Consider the following 16713-nt stretch of genomic DNA (forward strand, 5'->3'; position numbering starts at 1 on the left):
CCACACTGACCCTCTTGCTCCCTATCACCTGATTGGATTTATTCAATAATAGATACTAATAGACAATTGAAGGAAGGAAGTGGCCAAAGCATTTATTATCTCATTGAAGTCTCTGCCATTATAAAGATTGTTAGTGGTTCTGTTTTAAGTCATATGTTACTTTCCAGCAACCCTTGCTTCTAACTCTAGCTGTTGCTCTCTCCGTATTCTGGCAATGCCACCTTTCATTTGTCCTATCAGGCCCAAGAGTGGTAAAGACAAAGACACCCCTCTAAAACCTCTCCTTTCTTTGTTGCTATACCCTTATCCTTCACATAACTTTTTAAATGGCCTCTTCATTAAACTCTTCCACTAATACCATTTGTATATGACATTTGTTTCTAGCTGGAACTCTGATCTGTATATGGAAGTTTCAACAAAGTTTTATCCCTAGACTCTCTTAGTACGTTTGGAAGATAACAGTAATCTTCTATATATCCATGCTTCAACTGTCATGAAGAAGTGGATGACTTAATCTATCTTTACAATTCAAATGACTGTGTCTCCAGCACTTCATATGTAATATTTCTAATACTAAATTCTCATCTGTCTCTATTTATATAAAGATTTAGTCTTCCTGAATTTCTTTCTCCTTTGCTGCCAATACCATTCCTCCAAAACTCCAAACTTACTATTTCTAGCTGAACATTATAACAAAAAATGAACAAATAACTATTTTAAATTATTTTTTAATCTAAGCTAGTTTAGATTTAAAAACTATCAGATTAACCATTTTAAATTGAAGCTTAGATCAACACTTTTTTATATGGTAGTGATTACACTCATTTAAAATGACGATGGACATTTTTAAATTTTAAAATTCATTTATACTATCACTATTTTACATTTGGTAGCCATATGTGATCAGTGACTTCTGTATTGGCTGTGTATACAAATATTTCCTACATTACAGACAGTTTGACTGGCTTGGGTCACCACAGTTCTCTTTTCAAACTCAATCCATGTTTTGCCATTAGCCAGCTGATTAAATACAAATGCTTTTGTCTAGCATTCAAGGCCACCACAGTCTTTTCATAATTTGCTGATCCTAAGTAATCACTGAAATTACTTAGAATTTTATATTCTTAAGCTTAAGAATTAAGCTTAAGCTTAGAATTTTATATTAAGTTGAAGAGTATGGACCTTTTATAATTGTAATAAGGAAAAGATTACCTCAAAACCATCTTTAAATTTTTTTTCTTCTTTGGTATATACTTTTACATTTGTTCAATCTGTTATATAATAGTTTATCTGTAAGGTTTTTGGGGTTCAAAGTAGTATAATACAACTTTTCTCATAGAAATTATTTAATATTTGAGTGAAGACAGATTTTGGCAGGCGATCACTTAAGCTATAGGTTAGTGATGTAATTAGAAGTAAATCACAAATGCATTCAACATTGGTACCAAATTTGTTTACTTATTTTAAACTAGATCCTTAAGGGTTTATCTGGTCTCCCTACCACCTTATTTTATAGGAGACAATGTTTCCAGGCTCCTTTAACCAGGAAATTTCCTTACTAGATAGTTGCTGCTGAATTGACCAATTTTCTTTGCTTCTCCATGAAGGTCAAGGGTGACAACAGGAAGCCAAGCTCGTTTACTTAGTTGATTGGTCTCATGTATAACTTCTCCATGCTTGTTTGCATGTGTAGTAGTTCACAGAAGTTCCAGTAAGCAAAGGCTGAATTTTAGCCTGTGATAAGTTTTCTGGGAAAAACCTGTATCCAGTTCCTTTTGTGTAGTCCCGTGGATTAGCAAGTATAAGCCTGTGGTTGAAATGGGATGTAGGTTAGGGCTAAGAAAATATTGAAGCCTCTGGATATTGCATGTGGAAATATAAGCCCATATCTTATAGATAAGCCTAGAAATTTGACATATAGACTGGTTTCCAAGAATGCATGCCCAGTTCCACGACCTATAATTTTAGTAAGAGCTGAGTAGATGATACTGTGAGAAAAAGGATAAACTCCTTAAAGTTTCTAGTTACAGAGCTGTCTATAGAGTTAATGAATGAAACTCTTCTCTCCTAGTTGCTGATTTCTTTTATTACTAGGTCTGAATACCAGATCACAAACCTTTGGTTTTAGACTAGTTAATATAAACCTGATCCAGAATCAATTAGAACAAAATAAAACAAAACAATGGACAAACATGCTGAATTGTTGGGGGGAAATAAAGGAATAGGTCTAAAATGAAGAGATAGGCAGAATGATTGTTATTAATTATTTCTTTTTTCATTCTGATATTCAACATTACTAAATCTACTTTGTTGGGTTTCTCAGGTGATGTCTGAGAACTATAACCATTTCAGATAACTGTAAATCCATCTTGGCTTCTAAGATATTTGCAAATATCCTCTTGCAATTCAGTCTTGATAAAAGAGTAGTGTTGCCAGTAGCATTAGAATGAGAATGTGGGAATCATTCCAGACCCTCTGGCTGTGGCAATAATACTGTTACGTAAGATGGAACAGAGTGTATTCATTAATGGTCTTAGTAGTGAATGAAATGGAAAGTCCATCATCTCCTATCTGTAGAGGCAGCCATGTATATAACATTGGCTGCTAGATATGTAGCCAATTTGTAATCTTGCTATCTCAGAAGGCAGAGGTTATTACAAATAGAGTAAGTATCTGAGAGAAAAGAAAAAATGGAATGATAAAAGTTGTATTTTCATTACAAATTTGTTGCAAGTGAGAGTAACTACTTAGTAACCACAGCAGATATTCAGAAGACCCCAGAAGACCTAATGTCAGCAAAGGGAAATAGGATTATTTCAACCTTGCTTCCCTGAGGCTACTCTTTAGTTATTAGGCCCATACCGCCATTCTTCTGAGATGGCTGATAAGGTCCACCAATGATGAGAGATCCATAAAAATGCATTCTTTTATTTTTTAATTTTTAGTGTTTATTTTTGAGAGAGAAACAGAGGCAGAGTACCAGCAGGGGAGGGGCAGAGAGAGAGAGACACACACAGAATCCGAAGCAGTCTCCAGGCTCTGAGCTGTCAGCCCAGGGCTTGAACTGATGGACCCTGAGATCATGACCTGAGCTGAAGTGACTGAGCCACCCAGGTGCCCCATATAAAAATGCATTCTTAACATTAATCGCAACTAGGATAAGGTTGCCTCTGTGTGTTGGTGAAATATATTGGACTCCAGTTTATACATTTTGGTTTAAATAAATAGGAAACTAGTGTAAAATCAGAACAAATTCTATTCAATGAAATTTTATCAAAATATTACTAAATATTCGATAAAAGAGAAAGGTGTTTATGCTAAAAAAATAACAGATATGGGAAGTTGTACATAATTTTGGTTTTTGTTAATAAGGGAAATGATGAAGATTGTCTTTAATAAGACTATTTCAAAATATAATTGACAAAATGGTTTTAAATATCTTATTCAATAATATACACCCAAACTACAGTTCTTTGAAAGTTTTGTCCTTGGGTTTTAACACACATATATTTAAATTTTTAATTGTCCTAGGAAACAATGCAGTTATGTTTGAAAGAATTTAGCTTTACTCATCTTTTCTGCCTTGGCTGGCAAATGGTGCTTTTCTTCCCGGCTAATGACCTAGCCTAGGAATAGGTTTTAACAATATCTGGGGAAAAAATACTTACTTTAAAAAACATGGGGGGGTGGGGCACCTGGGTGGCTCAATCTGCTAAGTGCTTGACTTCGGCTCAGGTCATGATCTCACGGTTTGTGAGTTCGAGCCCTGCATTGGGCTCTGTGCTTATAGCTCGGAGCCTGGAGCCTGCTTCAGATTCTTTGTCTCCCTCTCTCTCAGGCCCTTCTCCTCTTGAGCTCTGTCTCTTTCTCTCTCTCTCAAAAATAAACATTTAAAAAAAATTTTTAAATGTGGAGGGAAATAGCCATTTTTAGCATAAAAGAGTTCTTATGATACTTTTCTATCATGGGACTCTCATGAGAGATCCATTCTTTGACAATAGTCATGGAATGGAAGAGATTATTTCATTATGCAAAAATTAGCATCAGCCCTGCAGCAGCATTCCACCACTTAGGTCTAAATTCAAAATATCCCATCACAGGTCAAAATATTCCATTTCCATCTATCTACACTTAACAGAAATTTATAAGGTGGGAAAGACAAATAGCTCTATGTACTTAAGATGCATTTATTAGTTATTAAAGAAAATATCCTATTTGCTTGAAGTCCCAGAGATTTTCATATTCCAGAGCACAATGAGATTTGAGATGAATGAAGAATATGTCTTTCTTTTTCACCATGAGAGAAAGGTTATTGTTAGCACAAGTACAAAGATCTCAAACTGATTCCCCTGAAATTATCTTTGCCTGTACACTTTGAAGGTATATTTTTCAGTATATTAAAATGTTTCACAGACAAGAGTTCAACATCAGAATTTCATCGTGTTTTGTCTTCCCAAAATTGAATGAAGCAGTGATTCATATTTTTTTCATATATGTTTTTTGTTTCCAATCCAAACTATTTGTTAGAGGCCTATTCATCATCGTTTATATTTCTTCTCCTCTTCTCCTTCTGCCCCCTCCTCCTCTTCCTTCTCCCCCTACCTCTCCTTCCTTCCCGAGCTCTCCCTCTCACTCTCACTCTCCCTCTCCCTTTCCCTCTCCGTCTCCTTCTCTCTCTCCCTCTCCTTCTTCTTCTGATGTCTGCAGCAGAGTTAAAACTTTGAGTGCCCTTATTCACTAACATAATTTATTTTGAGGAAAATGAAACCAAAGAGTGAAGGGGGAATGATAGACAATGCATTTCTCCTCTTCCTCTTCCTCCTCCTCCTCCCCCTCCTTTTCTTCCTCTTCCTTCTCCTTTTGGCAAAAAATAAAAATAAAAAATAAAACATAAATTCAAAGTAAAGAAAAACAGACCATGACTAAAAGAATAAATATCATTTTTTTAAATTCTTGGAACTAATGAATCCTAACAATTTTTTATATTTGCTTTATATTTGCTCCTTTGTCAATTTTTTATTTAAATTCTAGTTAGTTAGCATATAGTATAATATTGTTTTCAGGAGTAGAATTACTGATTCATAATTACATATAGCACCCAGTGCTCATAACAAGTGCCCTCCTTAATTTCCATCACCCATTTAGCCATTCTCTATTCATATCCCCTCCATCACTTCTCAGTTTATTCTCTAACGTTTGCTTCACTGTCACTTTTATCCTCCCTTCCCCTGTGTTCATTTTTTTGTTACTTAAATTGCACATATGAGTGAAATCATATGGTATTTGTCTCTCTCTGACTCATTTTGCTTAGCATAATAGACTCTAGCTCCATCCACATCATTGCAAATGGCAAAAATCATTCTTTTTGATGGCTGAGTAGTATTTCCTTGTATGTACCACTTCTGCTTTATCCATTCATCAGTCGATGGACATTTGGATCCTTTCCAAAATTTGGCTATTGTTGATAATACCACAAAAACATTGGGGTGCATGTGCCCTTTCAAATTCAGTATTTCTTTATCCTTTGGGTAAATACATGATAGTGCAATTACTGGGTTACAGGGTAGTTCTATTTTTAACTTTTTGAGGAACCTCCCTACTGTTTTCCACAGTGGCTACACTAGTTTGCATTCCCATCAACAGTGTAAGAGGGTTCCACTTTCTCCAGATCCTTGCCAACATCTGTTGTTTTCTGAGTTGTTAATTTCAGCCATTCTGACAGGTGTGAAATGGAACCTCACCATGGTTTTGATTTGTGTTTCCCTGATGATGAGTGATGCTGAACATTTTTTCATGTGTCTGTTGGCTATCTGGATGTCTTCTTTGGAAAAATGTGTCTTCATGTCTTCTGCCCATTTCTTAACTGGATTATTTGTTTCTCAGGTGTTGAGTTTGATAAGTTCATTATAGATTTGGATACTAACTCTTTACCTGATGTGTCATTTGCCAATATCTTCTCCCATTCTGTAGGCTGCCCTTTAGTTTTATTGATTGTTTCTTTCACTATGCAGAAGGTTTGTATGGAACCTCTCAGCTGAACTCTGTATCTTTGAATTCCTATGTTATATATATTTATTTGTTTGTGACTTGTTTGAAGTATATCTCAGGTTTGAGGATATTTTCAAAACATAATTGTTTCGTATGTATCAACACATCTCTGTATTTCAGTATCTACACATACATACACACACGATATCCAGGTTCATTATCCTTCATACAAGAGTTTTTTTTTTTATTAAGATCTAACTCTATTTGTCTCATCATTTCCTATTGTTTATGAACATTATCTTTATGTGTGTACTCACATATTCTGTCATTATTTTGATATAGAGTTGGATTTCCATATGTAAACTCATAACATCATCTTAACTAGAAATTTCAAGTTTAAATGTAGGATTTTACCCCAAGTAGAAATTTGGAAACATTTTAATAATACATGAGATAGTTTCATTTAAATCTTGATAATTCCATTTTCCATTACATCTTTAATATATTCTGAAATCCAATAGAAAAATGGCAACATATATTGTGCTTTGTGCTCATAGTAACTTAATGGGAGGCAATAAAACATGAAGATTAAGACCAAAGTTCCGAGTAAAGGCTTCCCCGGATTCCCACTTGGTTATTTGTGCCTTTGGGCAATTCACTAGGTATTTTTCTGCCTTGGATTCCTTATCTGAAAAGCAAGATTAATGTTTTTTCACAAGGCTTTCCAAGGGTTAATGAGCATATGCATATACAAGGCAATTAGAAGAGCTCCTGGCACATATGCATAGTAAGTGCTCAGTAAATTCAACTCTTATTAACATAGGGTTAATATTTGCAGTTCTAAGCATATGGTGGTTTAGACACTATTACCACAATTTGGATACTTGGTAGGAATATTTTCAAGAACCAGTAATCTTGTTGGTTTGATTAAAGAAATGCATTAAGACAAGTTACTTTTTTTCATATTTCTTTTTAAAAAGATAAAGGGGAGCCTGGATGGCTCAGTCTGTTAAGCATCTGACTCTGGATTTCAGCTCAGGTCATGATCTCATGGTCGTGAGATTGAGCCCTGCATCAGGCTCCACACTGGGCATGGAGCCTGCTTGATATTCTTTTTCTCCCTCTCCCTTTGCCCCTCTCCCCCACTCATGCTCTCTATCTCTGTCTAAAAAAGTACAATTAAATTAAATTTAAGAATTAAAAAAATAAAAAGATAAAATAAAGTAAAAGTTTTCACTGTAATGCCCAAACTGTTTAAACCATTCAACCAATGACTATGGTCATGCACAGGAAAATGATATATAACATAGCAAATCTATGTTAAGTATGTTCTTCCATTACGTGATAATTAATATCAAGCAAGATTTTTCCCCAACCCCAATTAATTTTGCATACATGTAAAAATTCTCATTTACACCAAAGACTAAACACTTCCTGTCCTTACCTTTTTATTCTTTATTTGTAAATGACTACTCTTCCTACTTCCTACATGAAGCAAATGGATCTTTGGGACTATGCATTTTAACTTATGCTTTGGCATCCCATCATCAAAGTCTTTAACTAACAATGTTCCAAAACTAGGCCAAGATTTTGCCTAATTTGATCATTTATCTTCCAAAGTCAAGTGTAGTCTAGGTCTGTTTTATGATTTAACTGTTTTCAGAGACTGCCTCCTGGTCTCTCTCCCTATTCATATGGCTAAATATAGAAAGGAAGAGTAATGTGACATAACAATTCCTTTTAAGCAGGAAAAGTCTTATGGTAACATGTCTTAGGTGTATTTATTTTTAAGTGCCTCCTGTGTCTACTGTTCTAAGCCCTAGAGATCTCATCTGAAAACATAGTTTATAGTCTATTGGGTGGGGGCAGGGATAAACAAATGAACCAATGCCTAAATGATACGTTATGTGATGATTTATGTTTAAATTGTAAGATATGTGAGATTGCTACACAGTGAGGGAAATATTGAGGTTTTGTTCAGTTTCTTATATTTAGGTTAATAGAAAATTTAGCATTTTACAGATGGCCATTGTGTTTAAAAAAGACTGTTCTTGCAAAAAACTGCACTTTAAATTTCATGTATTAATATCAAAATACTTGTTACTAATTTACCTTGTTAGTAATGCCTATGTAGATATTAGTGTAAACATTCTACAGAAGGTTGGGAGAGAGTTAAATAAAATTTATGCCACACATTTAACTAAATATGCTGAAAAAATGATTACATAGTAGTTTATCCACAAGTTCCTTTTTTTCCCCATAAGTTCCTTTTAAGAGAGTTACCAGAAAATCTTGAAACCATGTATAGTAATGATAATTACATAATATTTTTCTTGTTAGCTCTGTAGATATTTAATTCATTTATATGGGTAAAAAGTGCTTATTCAGTATGTTCATCATCTACTCTCATCACCCAAACTCTGCATATGATTATAGACTGGGATACAATCTGCATTGATGTATGTATCATCATCTGCTGATGATCACCCTTTTCTGATAATTGTTAGCCAGTTAGGGTTTCTTGATACCCAAGTCATCAGAAACTTTTACCAGTTCCTTCTCAAAACTTTAATAATATACCTAAATGACCTTAGATTTTTCTCTCCTTACCCAGCTGTCAGTTAAAAATGCCTGAGGCTGAAATAATACTCCTTGCCTGTGGCAACCCCATGCCACCTGCCCCAGCTTGAACCACCTGCACTTTCTTCATCTCCCACTCTTCCATAGATTATATCATATTGTATTTGATTTTTTAGGTTGAATTTAAACTCCCGGTTAAGGTCATTCCTCCCTATTTTTGATTTTTATTTTCTTTGCCTTTCTTCTTTTTTAATATGTAGCAGCTAATATTTAAATTTGAATGATTTTTTTTTCTTCTCTGCCTTCTCAGCACTATTTCCCTTAATGAGGAATTATTTAATGACTTCTAAGACGGATGTGCTGTGATTTGTCCATTATTCCCTGTAGGAGCATAAACCCCACATAGCTCAGTTACCTTTAATTTAAAATCTATTATAGTCCCACTGAAATAAAGTCAATAATACATCCCTGACAGATAAGACATCTTAATGCCGTTTTTGTCATCTGACTTAGTTATTAAATTTAATATCTTATAGGTGATTCATAAAGTATAACTTATATTAAAATAACTTAGTAAAATAAGTCTAGCCCTAAGTGATAACATCACATTACTACTTTTAAATAATGACAGTGTTAATTTATCTAGAAAAGATCCTAAGTATTGTTAAGGGAATTATAGGATTTATGTTGTGTCATTTCCATAGCGCAATTGTAATTTACAGAGGGACTGACCAAGAAACAGGAAGGCTGTTGAATTTATTTTTCTGTATGAAAAAAGGGCTAATGTCAAAATGAGTAAAATAAATAGTAGACCCATACATACTAGGTCTTCTCATCTTTCTTTGCGGAAGCTCAAGCTACTTTTTTTCAAAACCCTCCCTGCTCCCTATAAACTAAAAAGAAGAAATGCATTACTGTATTTTAATACATGAAGTTGGAGGACTCTTTCTAAATATATTGCTATAAATTTAAAATGCTTCTAAATATGAATATCCTCTAAATATAAAACATGTAAATATAAAACATTTCTCATGAAAAGGTCATTTTATTCTTCAGCCATACTAGTTAAAAGGATATCAGTACAATTGATTTGTAATTATACATATGTGACTCATCCATTTGATTAATTGCCAAAATAATACAATTTTTTAAAAAATCCAAATCAATTTATGTCAAATATTATCATGGTGGATTCTCTTCAACATCTCATCAGTGTTTTCTAAGTGAATATTTTAAACAAATTCTAAAAAATTCCCTAAGGAATGACTTCTAGTTTCACCTACGTCTTGCATGCAAGTCTTATAATTTGAATAATTCAGCATCTACCTGTGCAAGGATATGTGCCAAATGGTGGGAAAGACAAGGTCCCTCATAGACCAATAATAAATAATCAAGGAAATATAAATCTAAAAGAAGTAAAGAATGACTTTTATGGGTATGTTTAAACTCAACCTGAAATTTATAAAGAATTAGTGATCTAATCCATGGAAGCATTGAGAAATGGAAGAAGGGGTTGTTTCAAGTTAAGGCGAGTGTCAGAGGGTTTCTATTGACATAGATGAGAAAGGAAATTTTTCCTACATGGATTTATTTATTCAATGCATGTTTATTGAGTATCTACTGGATACCAAACACAATTCCAGGTAAGTGGAAAACAGCAGTGTTCCAAAATTATTAATATTTCTTCTAGTCATAGAAACTATACTAGCAGTGAAAGAAAAACAAGCACAATGAATAGGTAAATAATATAGCATGCTAAAAACCACTAAGTGCTATTTTAAAAGAGCAGATGAGGGAGTACAATACAGTAAAAAAGAGATGAGAGTACTAATTTGGCCCAAACTTTCTAGTTTGGGGTGGAGTTACAAAGAAGAAAAGTTAGTTAGCTATCTAGTTATCTATGGATACATCATTTAAGGCAGAAAGAACAACCAAAGCAAAGAAAGGTTATCAAGTCCAAGTAGATCGTGTTCAAAGACTGGAACTGGTGATAAACAATACTCAACCATATTGGTCTTGATAACTATTACAAAGATGTTGGCTTTTACTCTGAGCAAAATAAGGAAGTACTGCAGAATTTTGAGTGAGGGGATCTGTGTTAAGTTTAGCATCTGTGTTGAGGATCAGTATGTGGTGGATATGTAGATGGAGGTCGATGAGGTTAGAAACAAAGAAGCATATTATAAGACTTTTTCAGTCCTCCAAATAAATGGTGATGATGGCTTAGCTCAGGTGGCAGCAGTGGAAGTGGGAGAGGTTATTGGAATTTGAGAAAGGTAGAGCTAACAGAATTTCCTAGCAAACTGAATATGACACATGAATGGACTAACCATATAAATTATTGTCAAAACTGAGACTACTGTGAAAAAGAGGATACTAAAATTAATTATATAATATGATTATTGTATTTGAATTAATTGAATTCTTGTATTTCTTAAATACTATAACTCACATTAATTTTCTGTTGTTGTGTACAAATTACTACAAATTTAGCCACTTAATACAAATGTTATCTCACATTTAGGTCAGGAATATGGATAGGGCTAATGAGGTCCTCTGCTCAGCATCTCACTAGGCTGACATCAAGGTTTACATGGACCATTATCTCATTGAGGCTTGGAGTCCTCTTCCAAGCTCACTGGTTATGGGCAGAGTTCAGTTCCTCATGGTTGTATGACTGGGGTCCTACTTTCTTGAGGGTTTTAAACTGGAAGACACTTTCAGCAACTTGATTTGCCCTCAGGTCCTAGCCACATTGCCATTCCCAACATGGCAACTAAAGTTGTTAAATCCAGCAAGATAATCGTTCCCCCAATCTTTTCTTAATGTGTTTTTATTTATTTTTTTATGGCAGTGTAGTTGACACACAATGTTACATTAGTTTCAGGTGTACAACATAGTGATTCAACAAGTTTATACATTATGTTATGCTTACCACAAGTGTAGCTACCATCTGTCACCCTACAAAGGTATTACAATATCATTAACTATATTCCTTATGCTATGCCTTTTATTCATGTGACTCATTCATTCCATAACTGAGAGCCTGTATTTTCCACTCCTCTTCAACAATTTTGTCCATTCCACCTCCCCACTGCCAATTATCAGTTTATTCTCAGCCATCAGTATTTACAGGTCTGATTCTGCTTTTTGTTTGTTTTTGTTTTGTTTTATTTTTTTTCTTTTTTATTCTTTTGTTTTTTTTTAAATTCAACTTTGAGTGAAATCATATGGCATTTGTCTTTCTTAATCTGACTTATTTCACTTAGCATAATACCCCCTAGGTCCATCCATGTTGCTGAAAATGTGTAATATTCCTTTGTGTATTTATACCACATCTTCCTTATCCATTTGTCTATCATGGATTCTTAGATTGCTTCCACGTCTTGGCTATTGTAAAATTGCTGCAGTAAACATAGCAGTGCATAATTTTCAAATTAGTGTTTTCATTTCTTTGGGTAGATACCCAGTAGTGGAATTACTGGATCATATGGTATTTCTATTAATTTTTTAGGAAACTCCATACTGTTTTCCATAGTGACTGTACCAACTTACTTTTCTGCCAACAATGCATGAGGCTTCCTTTTTCTCCACATCCTGACCAACCCCTGTTATTTCTTATATTTTTCACTTTAGCCATCACTACAATAGAATCTTATATAACCTCATATACCCACAGAAATGATTATCCTACCATGTTCACAACATACCTCTCATACTCTATGTGATGGAATTATCCAGGATGCATGTAACAGGGCAAGCACCTTGGCAATCATCTTAGAAATCTTTCTGCTGCAATTCGTTTTTCCTTTTTTAAAAATTTTTAATGTTTATTTATTCATTTTAAGACAGAGAGAGAGAGAAAGCACAAACAGGGGAGGGCCCCAGAGGAGAGACAGAATCTCAAGCAAGCTCCACACCATCAGAGCAGAACATGTAACTGTGTGATGATGACCTGAGCTGAGATAAAGAGTTGGACGCTTAACTGTGCCACTCGGTTGCTCCCATGGTTCATTTTTCAATAGAGTTTTATTATTTTGATATTTTCAAAAAATTCTGGCCGATTTCTTTGGTATTACATTTAATGGTGAGTAAATTGTTGTTTATTTGCCTGGTTAGAGCAGAGCAATTTGTGACAAGTAAAGGATATTCTTAATTTTCTGACAATAGTTGAAAAAACTGATTACATAGCTGCAAATGTTTTCAGGTAGGTATGTATGATAGTGTGACTCTGTGGAAATTATAGAATTAATAATCACTGAGAATGGGTTAGACCAAGAGGTGATCCTGCTTAGTGAGGGTTGATTATATTTGGGCTAAGTTTAATAGAACAACTGTCATTTGGGTGATGAAATATATTGGCTGTCACTTCTACCTCAAAGCCAAATTCCACCTCTAATTGTCTCATAACCTAAGCCAGACCCAGAAAAGAATCACAAAGTCTTAACCAAATACTGCTGAGATTATTCTAAACATCAAAGTCACCTTAACAAGTGGAATAATTTTTCCTCAAATGAAAAGTTGGTGTGCTGTGTTCTTTCATGGAAGACACAGTAACCATCCCACAGTCACTTAGAATGGTTTTAACAGTATAGGGACATGTGATCTGCATACCCCGATTAGATTAGTAGTAGGCATTGTTTCTTTGCAATCATGGCAGACAGAGATCCCTTCACCACTCCCAACAAATTCCTACCTCCAATAAGGGAATTCCACAATTATACTTCAAAATTAGCAAATAAACAAAGGAACTTGCCACATCTGGCTAATTACTGCTTATAGGGGAGTAAAAAAGTAGATGTCTGGGAAAAATATGTCATCAATGAAGCTGTAAGGAAGATGAGTAGGAAAAGAAAGGTTGATTTAATAGCGCCATTTTGTCAATAAATTCTACACTTATAAATATGAAGATAAAATAACAAGCTTATATATAAAGTAATGTAGGATACATTAAGAATTTCAATTCTTAGTTAAAATTTAGTCTTGCTCAAATAGAGAAAAATAGAATGAAAATAAACAAGGAATTATAATTGTACATGCACCAATCAGAATGTCAGTGTACTGGATTTTCCAAAATGCCTTTAAAAATGGTGATGTTCCAAGTTAAACCTATCCTATTACCTTTGTTTTCATTAAGGTCACACATTGCTGACTTGTTTAAGAGTCCATCTCTACTGTCCTGTGATTATGCAGGCTGTTGTAAGATAGCAAAAGAAACATAAAGTAGAGCAGAGAGAAGATCACAAGATTTTATTTAGAAGACTTAGTTTTAAGTCAAAGCACTACCACTTATTGAATAAGTGATCTCAGTCCAATCACTTAAATTCTGGTAAGTGTTTTCCTCATTTGCAAAAAGGGCATCAAAGAACTTACTCTGTGAACTTCAATGTGTTAAAACGCAAACATATAAATGCCAATTATTTGAAAACTTGAAGGAGCTTTCAGTAAGACGTTCTTGTGATATTTATTACAGTCCATTCTTATTGAAAAAATGTTATGGTTAAATATTTTGTTTGTGAAATACCAGAAAAGCAATGCTATCCAATTCATACTCCTATAGTAATCGTAACATATGCTTCTTAGTATGATACTGACACCTACAGAGGCATTAACAAATCTTACACTTGCATACTAGTTCTAAATAACTCTCTTGTTACCTAACATTTGAATGGGGATTTTCCAGGTTTCTTTCACAAGATTTATGAGATCTATCGCCAAACAGGTGAAAAGTAAAAGGGAAACACTTTAACTTACTGGAAATGCGATCTAGAATTTTATACTTTGATCAGAATGATTTTTTCATTATAAATTTAGAGCATAGATCATAGCTAAATTTCAGCATTTTAGTTTTAATTCTCTGTGTGATTTCTATTTAAAACACAAGATTTTATTAATTCATTATTTATTTAGTGATATCAAATTCACAAGATTTATAAATTATGTTGTATGATTAATTAGGAAGTGGGAGTTTTGTGTTTTCTGATTCATTTATTTTCTTAATAAACTTTATTTTCAAAATATTTTTAGATTTATAGAAAAATTAAAGATATAGTTTGAGAGCTCCCATATATCCCACAATATTTCTTCTCTTACCATCTTATATCAATATGGTACATTTGTCATGAATAAAGAATTACTATAACTAAAATCATGCTGTATTCAGATTTCCTTGTTTGTTTGTTTGTTTGTTTTGGATAGCTTATGTCTTTTTTTGGTTCTAGGATACAATCCAGGATGCCACATTACATTTAGGCTTTTCTTTTATGAACATTACCTTGAGATCTGAGGACTACTGATAAGATATTTTGCAGGGTGCATCTCTATCGACATTTGTCTGATCTTTTCTCCCCTCATTATTAAAATGAAGTTATAGTTTTGGGGGAGGAAACCACAGAAACAAAGTGAAAATCTCATTATCTCAAATGAAGAGTACATGACCTAGCATGATTTATCATAATTTATTACTGTTCGTGTTAATTTTGGTCACCTGGCTGAAGCAGGACTTTTCAGCTTTCTCCACTGTAAAATTATACCTTTTGCTCCTTTCTATAATGCATTCTTTGAAAAGAAGTCACTATGCATGGCCTAAGGAGTAGGACTTTATAATCTACCTCCTTGAGGGTGGAGTTTCTACATAAATTATCAGAATTCTGCATGGGAGATTTATCTTTTCTCTCCATTGATTTATTTATTTATATCAATATAGACTTATGGAAAGTTAATTTAAATTTTGTGTTATAATCCAGTATTACCATATTTTTTATTGTTTTTTAATGTTTGTATGTATTTTTGAGAGACAGAGTGCAAGTGGGGAAGGGGCAGAGAGAGAGGGAGACACAGAATCTGAAGCAGGCTCCAGGCTCTGAGCTGGCAGCACACAGCCCAATGCAGGGCTCAAACCCACGAACTGTGAGATCAGGACCTGAGCCAAAGTTGGACACTTAACTGACTGAGCCACCCAGGCCCCCCTGGTATTACTTTATATTTTTAGGTTTGAATTATTTCAGCTTTGGCTACTGGGAACTTTTTCAGCTGTCTCCTGGGTGTGCCCTGTCATTGTGTGAGTATGTGTGTATGTGTATGTGAGTGTATTTTAAGCACTTCCTTACTTTCTGAGACCATGATATGCTCCGGCCAATAGTGTGTATTTTATGCCTCAGTTCTAAAATCAACCAGGTAAGGAGCTCTTGTTTGTTTTATTGGAGAATAACATTAGAGACCAGAATTTGGGTCCAAGCGTGCTTGTTGCTACTAAAGTGTCTTTGTACATAGACACTGTGAGTTGACAGAGAAAGGAAATATATATGAAGGTATAGTAAGCTGTGGCCTTAGACATATCTATAAGTATTTTTGTATGTAGCCATCTATATGAAAGTAAGCATTAGCTCATACTAATGTCTCCAGTCTAGCTCATTACCACATGGTCACTCTAGCCTTACCCACCTTGATTATCTGTAACCTCCCCCTCCAACAGCAAGAAACCTGGTTCCCATCACCTGATATCCTTTTACTTAACTGTTCAATAAGTCCTAGGTAGAAACTATTAAAATGGGACCTTCATAAATAAGTTTGGATATATTAACTGTTATAAAGCTATACTTGCTGATTCAGTGGAACCCTCAGTAATTTGGAATTTGGGGGCTTAGTTGGTTAAGTGTCCAACACTTGATTTTGGCTCAGGTTATGATCACATGGTTTGCAAGATCAATACCCATGTTGGGCTCTGCACTGACAGTGCAGATCCTGCTTGGGATTTTCTCTTTCTCTCTCTCAAAATAAACTTTTTTAAAAAGAAATTTGGAATTCGTTTTGTACATATGACAGCTTGGAATCGCACCTTTCAATAGTTATACAATGTGAGCCACAAATGTGAGCCACATATATAAGATTTTCTTAAACACATTAAAAAAGTAAAAAGAAGCAAGTGAAAATCAAAACATATATATATGTATATATATATATATATGTTTGACCAACTAGAATAAAGTGCTAATGTATGGTTTCCTTTGCCTTTAGTCTTATAGAATCCACTCATTTCCATTTAATGAAGACAACATTTTATTCCATTTTTTCAGAGAGGTTATTTTATACATATGCAATAGTTACATTATTATGTCAAATTCTAGATTTCATCTTGGAATTCCT

At 34.2% G+C, this 16713-nt stretch overlaps 1 long non-coding RNA gene across 3 annotated transcripts in view; it reads right to left on the reverse strand.

Annotated features, from left to right (window-relative positions):
• Positions 1 to 1486: 1486 nt before the first annotated feature.
• LOC122241187 overlaps positions 1487 to 16713 on the reverse strand; it is a 137508-nt gene continuing 122281 nt past the window's right edge. For all 3 annotated transcript variants that reach the window (XR_006221210.1, XR_006221208.1, XR_006221211.1), the window contains exon 4: positions 1487 to 1807. This is a non-coding gene — a long non-coding RNA (uncharacterized LOC122241187). The remainder of the gene's footprint in view (positions 1808 to 16713) is intronic.

The sequence above is a fragment of the Panthera tigris genome, chromosome C1 (assembly GCF_018350195.1).
Source record: "Panthera tigris isolate Pti1 chromosome C1, P.tigris_Pti1_mat1.1, whole genome shotgun sequence".
NCBI lineage: Eukaryota > Metazoa > Chordata > Mammalia > Carnivora > Felidae > Panthera > Panthera tigris.